This window comes from Trichosurus vulpecula, chromosome 4, assembly GCF_011100635.1.
Source record: "Trichosurus vulpecula isolate mTriVul1 chromosome 4, mTriVul1.pri, whole genome shotgun sequence".
Taxonomy (NCBI): Eukaryota; Metazoa; Chordata; class Mammalia; order Diprotodontia; family Phalangeridae; genus Trichosurus; species Trichosurus vulpecula.
Genome location: NC_050576.1, coordinates 182,854,659 through 182,864,776, shown reverse-complemented (window position 1 = coordinate 182,864,776; position 10,118 = coordinate 182,854,659). Strand labels below are relative to the sequence as shown.

General features: G+C 48.3%; 1 protein-coding gene across 7 annotated transcripts in view; it reads right to left on the bottom strand.

Annotated features, from left to right (window-relative positions):
- The window catches only part of LOC118847838 (junction plakoglobin), a 29,872-nt gene extending 24,340 nt beyond the window's left edge, over window positions 1-5,532 (bottom strand). For 2 of the 7 annotated variants that reach the window (XM_036756489.1, XM_036756488.1), the window contains exon 1: window positions 5,317-5,458. The gene's annotated coding sequence lies outside the window, so the exon portion shown is untranslated. Of the gene's footprint in view, window positions 1-1,664; window positions 1,694-4,696; window positions 4,716-5,316 lie in introns of those variants that run through there. The other 5 variants (XM_036756482.1, XM_036756487.1, XM_036756485.1 and 2 more) reach the window with 5 other exon arrangements.
- Between the last annotated feature and the right edge of the window lie 4,586 nt (window positions 5,533-10,118).

The window sequence follows — 10,118 nt, the reverse complement described above, 5'->3', positions numbered from 1 at the left end:
CCCAGTTTATTTTAGCCCTGGGATAGAAATTAGGAAGAAATTAGAATAGAGTCTCCTTTTTAAAAAATAAATGGAGGCAGAAGAAAGCAAAGGATGAAGGAGGACCTTTGGCGGTTTCCCCTAAACCCAAAAGACCTAAACACCATGAGACAGAAACTTGCTTAGCCAAAGGCTCATTCCACCCACTGCCTAGGAGAAGCTGCCTCCCCCATCCCAACACCAAGGGCCCAATTCTTTTTTTTTTTTACAAAGGCCTGGGCTGTTGAAGAATTAGAAAAAGGATAACAAAAGGCAGGTTTGACCCCAACTCCCTTAGTGACCAGAACTCTGACCTTTTCTTGCCTTCCCACATACCACAGAAGTTCAGATAGCTATATAGCAGACCTTTGGATTCCCTCCCCCATTCCCAGGCCCTCTAAATCACAGCATTGCAGTTTAGGAACTAGAAGGCAGCTCAAAGGCCATCTAATCCAACCTAGTCCAAACTGAGCCCAAAGTCTAGCAGTATCAGAGCTGAGGGTCCATCTGGTCCCACTAATAGAATGTAGACTCTGTTCTCAAAGAGTCTTGAATCTCTGTTCCTCTTGGCTGCCTCACTTCTCACCCCTTGTACAGAAAAGACAAAGGAAACTTTTTCATTCATCTGAGGGAGGGGCCTTGCCATCAATTGTCAGGGAAATGGATAGGTTAACCTCTAGATTTCTCCCAGTCAAAAGTTGGGCACGGCTAATTAAAGTCTCTCCAGTTCGGTCCTTCAGATACTCTTTCCACCATCTAAGAAAGAAGGTCCAAAGGTTTAAGATGGAGGGAACTTTTACCAGCTGGGTTCTTTTTCCTGTTTTTATGTATCCTCTTTCCTTCTAACTCGGTCCTATCACTGGTCAAAACAGAGCATTTCACTTTCTGTACCATACATAAAAGACTGGATCAGTCCAGGAGTTCCAGCCAGTTGGAGCCAGGCATTACCCAGTACTTAATAGCTTTACCCACAGCCCCCTCCTTCTAGAGACCTCCCTATCTGGAAGTCTGACTTTCTGCCACCCTGACCCCACCCCCCCATTATATTCCCAGGCTCTACAGGTCCGGGAGAGACCCTTTTAGCCCCACCCCCACAATCAGAATACAGAGCCACAAGATTGAGCTCCTTTCTCCAGAGGGCAGAGAATGTGAAAGTGAGTCAATCCAGGCTTCAAAGAAGCCCTGCTCCCACCTGCCAGCCCTGTCCCCCTTTATGGTCCCCTCTTAACTTTCCTTCTCTCCACCCATATAGATAGGAGCCTCTGGAAGTTTAGGGAGGGGGAAAGGGATTTGGATTTTTAGTGAAGACTGACTTCTCCCCTAACCCTTTGCAGGGCTCTACAGAGGTCCTATCTGACCCCCAACCTCCAATCTCCCAGTCCTGAGAAAAAGAGGGGTCTCTTCACCTTGCTGAAGGGTCTCCAACCCTGGCCTTCCGCATTCTTTTATCTCCCTTTCCTTCTCAGAATGTAAGGCCCTGATGACAAAGACTGAGTTTTGGGAAGGAGGCTGTGGCTGAGCACTCAGTGGGGTAAAGAGGAGGATTAGAAGGACCAGGACCCCCTTTCACCTAGATTGGAACAGACCTCAGGCGGAACGTGCAGATCAAATCCAAATATTTTTTCTTCTTTCTTTAATATACTCACCTTCCTCCTCCAGCAAAAACTAGTTTTCTCAGACAAGTACAGAGCAATTCTTCCTCAGTATAATCTTTTCAACTCAGCCACAAACCAGATTAGCTAAACTAATTATTGAGTTAATGCCATTACCACGCCTTTTCCCCTCCTCCTTGGCTCTGGTACAAACCATACAGTACTATTCCTCCCCTGCCCCCACCTTCACACCCCCAGCAGCAGCAACAGCGAAGGAATTAGATTCAGAGGACTTCTACTATCCTTCCAAGCTTTTCACCCCTAGGGCTAAGTCTTAACCCTGATGAGAAAGGCCTTGGAAAGGCCTGGGCTATTAGGAGAAAATTAGGTCTGACTGATAAATCCCCTAAATTCGACCTGCAAAGAGAGGGAGGGAGAGTGGGGGGAGAGGGAGAGTGGGGGGAGAGGGAGAGAGGGCATGCAGCTAGGTGGTAAAGTGGATAGAGTGCCAAGCCTAGAGTAAGGAAGACCCATCTTCCTGAGTTCAAATCTGATCTCAAACACTTCCTAGCTGTGTGACCCTGGCCAAGTCACTTAACCCTGTTTGCCTCAGTTCCTCATCTGTAAAATGAGCTGGAGAAGGAAATGGCAAACCACTCCAGTGCCTCTGCCAAGAAAACCCCAACTGAGGTCACGAAGAGTCGGATGTGACTGCAAAACAACACAACAACAAAGGGAGGTATGGAAAAGGAATGAGGAAAACAGGATCTCAGAGGCAATATGGTGGACAAGTGCTGAAATATGTAATCAGGAGATCTCAGTTCAAATGTCATCTCTGACAATGGATTATGAGTATAGATTTAGGATTGAAAGGTATCTTAGAGGTCTTCTAGTCCAACATCCTCTTCTTTTTTTCCCAAATGAGGAAAATGAGACTAGGAGAATTGAAATGGTTTGCCAAAGAGTGACCCAAGTGTGTAATAGGCAGCAGAGCTGGGATTCAGACTCAGGCGCAGTGATTCCAAATCCAACCCTCTTTCTCCTCCTCCAGAACTGCCTTCCAGCTGTGTGACCCTGGGCCAGTCACCTTTACCTCTCCCAGCCTCCATTTTCTCATCTCTAAAATGGGGACAATAGCATTGGCATTACCTGCCTCACAGTGTCACACTGAGAAGAGTGCTGTGCAAAGCTGAAAACAATATGTAAATGTGAGCTATGTTTCTTGGTCAAGATCCAAGTAGTCATGAAACTTTCTTCCATTTCTCCAGTGTGGCGCAGGCTACCAATCCTACCCATGTCTCAGCAAGGACCTAGGCTAGATGAAAGACCTTCCAGCTGTAAAAATCCTCTGACCCTATGATTTGTTCAAGGAGTACCTCAAAAGACCCAGATCCCAACCCAATCTGCAGTAGCCATGCTTCAACAAACTTCATAATTTAGTAATCAAGTAGAAATCAAGTCCTATTGCTTGCTGCTAGCTTCTTCCTCAATTAAGAGGTGGCTAATTAAACCAGGGAATTCGAAAGGGTAAAAAACAAGGTAAGAATATAAGATAATTGGTGTCTCCTACACAGATTCTTTTCCTAGCTCTATCTCCTACTCTAGGCTGGAAGCAGTGGCTGCGTGAGAAGGTTACAAAGGCTTTGCCTGAATTGGGGAAGAGAGAAAGGTGAGGGGTGCAGGGGGTGCCCCTAGATGGAAAGAAAGTGCAAGTGGGCTCCCTCTGTCTCCAAGGGATTAGTAAAGAGAATGGAGGTAGGGAGGGGAAGGGGTCAGATCAGAAAGGATCAACTCTGGGCTCTGTATTCTGAAATCTATCAAGAGTTAAGGTCTTGAGAAGGAGGAAGCTGAATTTCATGGCCCAAAAGGTCGTTTCACTCTAGAGGTATGATTCTATGATTTCCCCTAGAAAGTTTATTGGGCAAGCTAGGTGGCACAGTGGGTGAAGCCCTTCTGGAGTCAGGAGGCCAAATCCAGCCTCAGACACTTACTAGCTGTGTGACCCTGGGCAAATCACTTGACCCTCTTTGCCTCAGTTTCCTCATTTGTAAAATGAGTTGAAGAATTAAATGGCAAACCACTGCAATATCTTTACCAAGAAAACCCCAAATAGGATTATGAAAGAGTCAGACAGGACTGAACAGCAAGAAAATTTCTTGGTAGATGAATTTTCCACAATAAGAAGGGCGGGAGGAGAGTCAGGAGGGAAGGAGAAAAAAAGGACAGAGAGAAAGACAGGATGAGAGGTGGAATAAGCAGGTATATAGCACCTACTATGTGCCAGGCATTGTGCTAGGCACTTGGCCAATATCTCATTTGGTGTTCACAACCATATGAGGCAAGTGGTATTATTCCCATTTTACAGTTGAGGAAACTGAGGCAGACAGAGGACCATATAAACCTTCCATAGCTAGTTACAAAAGAGTCTGTGAAATGAGGTATTTGAACCAGGTGTTCTCTAAATGGCCCTGGGAGTCCTAAGTTCTATGGTCTCTAAGCTATACATGTCAGACGACAGCATAGCAAGATCACATCAGCAAGACCAGGTAACTTTCTGCTGTCCTGGTCCCTGTCCCTCACCCCTGCTGCTTCCTGACCCTTCATAAGCGTCCACCTCCTCTCTGAAGCCTTCCCCAAGTCTCAACAATAAGTTAGACACCCTAAAACAAAACAAGCGACCCACTTTTCTCCCCACCTCCCGAACACACCTTAGAGATGTTAATTCCCAGGGACCCGGGATCCGTTTAATGCCCAATGCCAAATTTACGCCTAACAACAAATTCACCTGCTCAGCAAACCAGGAATGGAGGTCCTGCCTCTAATGCAAGAGCACTGACCCCACAGCTCGGAAAACTGGACCCAGACAATAGGGCCCCACCCAGGCCTGGGGAGGTGGGGGTGGAAGAGTAGGGCAGGAATGACGCTTGGTGGGGGGGGAGGTTGAAGGGGGACAGGGAGTGCAGCCCAGATGCAAGTTCCCTTAACTGTAAATTCCCAGCTGGACGGGGAGAGAGAGAGAGAGAGAGAGAGAGAGAGAGAGAGAGAGAGAGAGAGAGAGAGAGAGAGAGAATGCTCTATGTGCTCACCATTCGAAATGAGGTCAAAGTCTCCCCCTTAATCCCAGTCTACTAAGGCCACTGCCAGGGAGGGCAGTGCTCTAACCAGACCTGACCCTCCCCTCCACCTTACCCCTCCTCCAATTCCCACTCCAGCGCAGACTTTTCCAGGACGAAGCCAAAGCCCTTCCCAAGCCACCGCTGCCCACCTCCCCTCCTTAAAAAGAGCCAGAGAGGTCCACCCTCCCCAAACTCAGCCTCCTCTCAATCTCTTGCTCCACATTTCCAGCCCCACCCAATTCAGTCCTCCACTAACCCACTCCCCCTTCAGAGAGGTCAGCCTGACCCCTCAGACATCCCCTCCCCAAGCAAAATCTCGCGACCCCGATTGCCTTTCTGTTCCCCCACCCACCCATCCCAGACCTCAATGCTCTAAAAGCAGCGGTCCTCTCCACTCCCTATAAGTAGGTGCTTGCTCTCACCGCCCCGTCGGGCAAAGCTCCCTCAGCACCCCCCCCATTGGCGCCCCCTTCCCCTCCTCCTCTAAATGTCACCTCGACGGACCCGCCCCTCCAGGCGCCCCCAGCCCACGCACCCGAGCGCGCGCGGAATCACGGTCGACCCCCGCCCCAGCCACACGCGCCCCTCACCTGCGCTTGTAGCCGTGGTCCGGGCTGGGGCTAGGGCTCGGGGCAGCGGACAGGGCTGGGGCTGAGCTGGATTTGAATCGGAGGATCGGCTCCGCTCGGGCGGTGGCTGCTCCGGACTCTGGCCGCGGCTGCAACTCCCTAAACGAACAAAAGGCGAAGAGACCTGACAGCCAAGCCACGCCTCGGGCTCCCCCTCGGAGCCCCGCCCCCGGGGCGACGCCCACCCACCGCCACCGCTCTCACTGGCCCCGCGGCCTGCCCGTCTCCATTGGGGGCGTGGCCCAGCTCCGAGTCCGCCCCCCGGACCGCCTGTGTTTACCGCCTCTCTATTGGCCTCGTGCCCTGCCAGTCGGCTTTAGGGCCCGACCCCAGCCCGAGGTCCGATCCCAATTCCGCGTCCATTGGATAGAGAGGGAATACTGCCTCGCGAATGGGTGAGGCGCTGTCAGTAAGCCTCGGGGAGAAACCAATGGAGTGGTTGGGGTGTGTCTTGCCCCACCCATGCTCTCCACCAGGTAGAACCCGCTCCCACCTTCCCCCCCATACCTGTCCTACAGGTGAGTCAGGGGAGTGGCTCTAGGGAAGGAAAGCTGAGTGTCTGGGTAGACGCCTAACCAACTCAGCATCAGGGAATAATTCCCTTAAGGGGATTATTCACCGCGGCCAAAAAAGTAGGCATCAGGTGGCAAAGACGTCGGATTGAATGAAAAGAGGATTTGAATGCAACCTCGACGGCCCTGGAAAAGCCGCGTATGGGATGATGGAAAGACGATTTTGAAGAAACGATCCTACGGGGCTAAAGAAAACCAGGCAGCAGGCAAAAAAAAAAAAAAAAAAAAGCCACGGTGGTCCTAATATTCTGGAAAGGAAAACATGGCCTATCCTTTTTCTGGGAATTTATTGAATGGATGTTTTTAGAGGGGCTCACTATGGGTTCAACATCCTATGTCAGGCACAATGGTCCCTTCCAACCCAGCCCACAGGTGATAACCAAACATCCTACCCCAATCCAGGAGATCTTCCTGGAGGAGATAATAGGTCAGTGGAGGCAGGAAAGACTTTGCAGCGGTGCCAAGCACTTCAGCCTTCCAAATGCTCTTTGCCCTGTTCTCCTGGACCCTTCCCCTCAGTCTGTCTGGCTCCCTTTCTGGGTATTTTCATCTCCACATTGCTCCCACTCACCCAGCCTCCTTCTGCTTCAGTCAAGTTATAAACTTTTTCTGGTTGGAAACAAGGGTCTTTTCCCCCATTGCTGCTTGGCTTTCCCTTCCTGAAGACCAACACCCACTCTGTGTCCTGGTTCTCACCCACACCCCTACTTGAGCTACCTCTCTTTCACATGACCCACCCAATAAGAAAGAGAGAACTGGACTGGCTTGGTCAGAGGGTGGGTGGGGAGCAGGAGGAAGGGGAAGGTATCAGAAACAAGAGAGAAAAACAAAAAGATGTCTGAATGGAGTGAATAGAACACAGTGTGTGCCTTTCTCCCCAACAATATATCAAGGGTGTCTCACCCCACATCGTGTCCCAACTTGTCAGCTCCTAACTAAAAAGCATAGGGTGTTACTATGAATGGAAGTAGAAGCAGAGATCGCAAAGAGAAGACCCAGAAGCTGGACTAAGAAGGGCCTCTTTTCCCTATTCCTCATATAGAAACCTTGCACCTCTCCTACACCCCCACATCAGATTTCTGTTGTTCTTCTTGTTAGAAGGTTGATCATCATTATTTCTCTGCCAACATGGTAAAGTTAAACTGATTTTCAAGAGTGACATTTTTTTTTCTCTTTCTCTGTGCTACAAACTGAGCTTGGGGAAGATGAGACAAGCCACCAAGTCATCTGTTTCTGTGCTTCTAAACCAGGGCAGTCAGGGAATTCTCCTTCTGGGGGAAAAAAATTCCAAATTCCTTTAGGAAAAAGTGCAATTGTGCTAGTGACATGTGGAAAGTTTTTGTTTTGTTTTGTTTTTAACCTAAATTCCCTTGCTGTGGTTTGAATCCATTTCCTCTTGTCCAGACTTCTGTGGCTGCTGAGACATTAGCCCTCAAAGGATGAATTCACTTCCCTCCCTCACTTCAGCTTTCTAGGGCTACAACATTTAGAAAGGGTTTCCCATCTCACTCTAACTCATAAAAAGGGGTCAACCTCCAGGGGACAAAAGTAACTGGAAAATGGAGGTGCCCAAAGAGTGACAGACAGGAAGTACTATGGGGGAAGGGGAGCAGGTAGAGGCACTGTGAGCTTCTATGGAAATAAGAGGGGAAGATTTCCTTTTCACCCTGTCTAGTGAAGCCCAGAGGGCTTCTGGCAGCCATTATACCAGAAAAGGAATAGACTCCCCTTCTCATTCTTATCTTCTCCCTTCCCTCTCTCTTCATTTGAGGCCTCTGGCCATATAAGGTACTGAAGCTTCTGCTTGCTATTCGAACCCCCTCACCACTCCACCCACGCACACTTAAATACACACACACCTTGTACACTCATAGGAATAGAGACCCATACACAGATACACATTCCCATCCACACAGAAATCAATAATCAAGACTCACACTGGGAGACGAGTGGACATACTCACATTCAGATACACATGAAGCTCCATACCTACAGACTCAAGGAAAGATATTCACAGACGGGCATATGTATATTCACACACACACACACACACACACACACACACACACACACCATTTCCCTCTAACTCAGCTCAGGCTTAAAGAGTGGTCAGGATAAAAAAGTAACTGGGGAAGATTAGTCTAGTGACCCCCAACCTTGAGTTGTTGAATTAGGCTGGTTCCTGATTAACCACATAGTAAATGTCTATCAGAAGAAGCAGGATTAGATAACTAAGGACTTCCCAAATAGTCACAGTGAAAGACACCAGATCCAGGGTCAGGGAGAGAAACCTGAAGTTTCTGTAATGATTTATACCTCAGCAGAGACACCATTATGGGCTGGGGAAGGGGGAGAAAGTGGGGAAGTGATGCAGAAGTGTGGAGAAATGACTTCCCAAGCAACCAGCCCCTCTTATTTAGAACTAGAAGAGGTTTGTGCTCTGCAGCCTGAAGGAGATGGGGTAGAATGAGGGAGATGTGAGAAAAAAAGGAGCAGTGGCCTGACACTGAAGGCAAGGTGTGCCTGACCCATACTAGGGATGGTACTTAATTACAGATGTGGTTCCAGAAACACTTCACTGTGAAAAATGTGGGTGGAAATGGAATATTAGAGGGAAAAGAGAAAGACATAGAAACAGAGACAGAGAAGGAAGGGGGAGGGGAGGGAGAAAGGGAAGATACAGGCTCAGGGGCAGGGGATGGATCCAGAAGGTTCATGGATATGGTTATGAAATCCCAGAGAATGTTGGTGCTCAACAAACATCCCAGGTAGCCCAAGCTGTTCTCCTTTTACTATTAATGCAAAATCCCTGGAGGTCTCTTGTTGAAGAAACCTCAGTCAGGAGTTCAGGACCAAACTTCTCTCCCCCAAGGCTGCTTCAATATGTAACGGTTTGTTATCCTAGGATCTCCCCCCAAAGTTTCTGGAAATCCTTTGACACACCTAGGTGGTTCTCATAGTGGGGGGAGGGGCGAGGGCAAGTGTAGGGGGGAGCTGGAGGAGACAACACAAGCTTCTTAAACCTGCTTCTCGTCTGACTCCTCTAGCTGACACAGCAGCTGACACACCCATCCCACCTGCCCCACCTTCCCACCAGAACCGAAAGCTGGGCAAGGCAAGGGAAAAGGCCTGTCCTAACATGCACCCATGCCACCAGTTGACATCCATTTGCTTACCTCCCCACATCCCTCCATATATACATTGGTGTTCCAAGTGGGGAGGAGATTCAGTATTCCACCCCTATCCTCCAACCCCAAAGCAACTTTCCAGGGGCTTCCAAAGACCTTCAAGGAAGAATCATAGCATATATCATAATATATATATACTATATATATAGTATATATCATAATATATAATCATAGCATAATTCTCTACATTTTACAGTCAGTCAACAGACATTTATTAATCACCTACTATATACTATGCTAAGTTCTGGGAATACAAAGAAATTTAAAAGACAGGGAAAAAATGGTCTAGAGACAAGATGGGATCTATTTAAGGTCATACAGCGAATCAGAATCGGGACGAGGATTAGAACTCAGGCCTCTTTCTCTCCCAGTGGTCTTGACACTCCCCCATGTTAGAATAGCATGCTCTTGGTTCTGACTACAAGATTCAGGCTAAGGTGGGGGAAATGATTTCAGTGAGTCTGTGCAGAAAAAATGGAAAGAGTTCTAGACCTGAAGCCAAAATCCTGGGTTCAGGCTCTGCTACATATGAGCTCCATGATTATGGGTAATATACACAGCCTCGGTTTCCTCATATGAAAAACACAGCTAATAATACTTGGTTATAATAAGAACTAATAATGCCAGCTCATAGCATTGTTGTGAGAAGATTACTTTGCAAACTATAAAGTCCAAAATCAATTCAGGCTGCTATTATCATTGCAGTGAGGTGACTTAGTTGAGACCTCTGAAAAAATGTGCTCTTTGAAGAAGAGCCAGAGTTGGGGGGAAGGGAGGCAATGGAGACTTTTCCTGCCTGTTTCTGCTTCCTCCAGGGACTCCATTGTAAATCAATAACCACTTCCACCCTATGCTCTCTGTAATCAGCACAGATGACTCTACCCCAGGCTGGAGAGATCAGTGAAGCAACAAGACTTTTCTGACTCCCACCCTCACTCTCCTGTTGTCTCAGCCTCATCCTCAGGACCTCAGCAGTCTTTTCCCTTAGTATAAACTCCCTTCC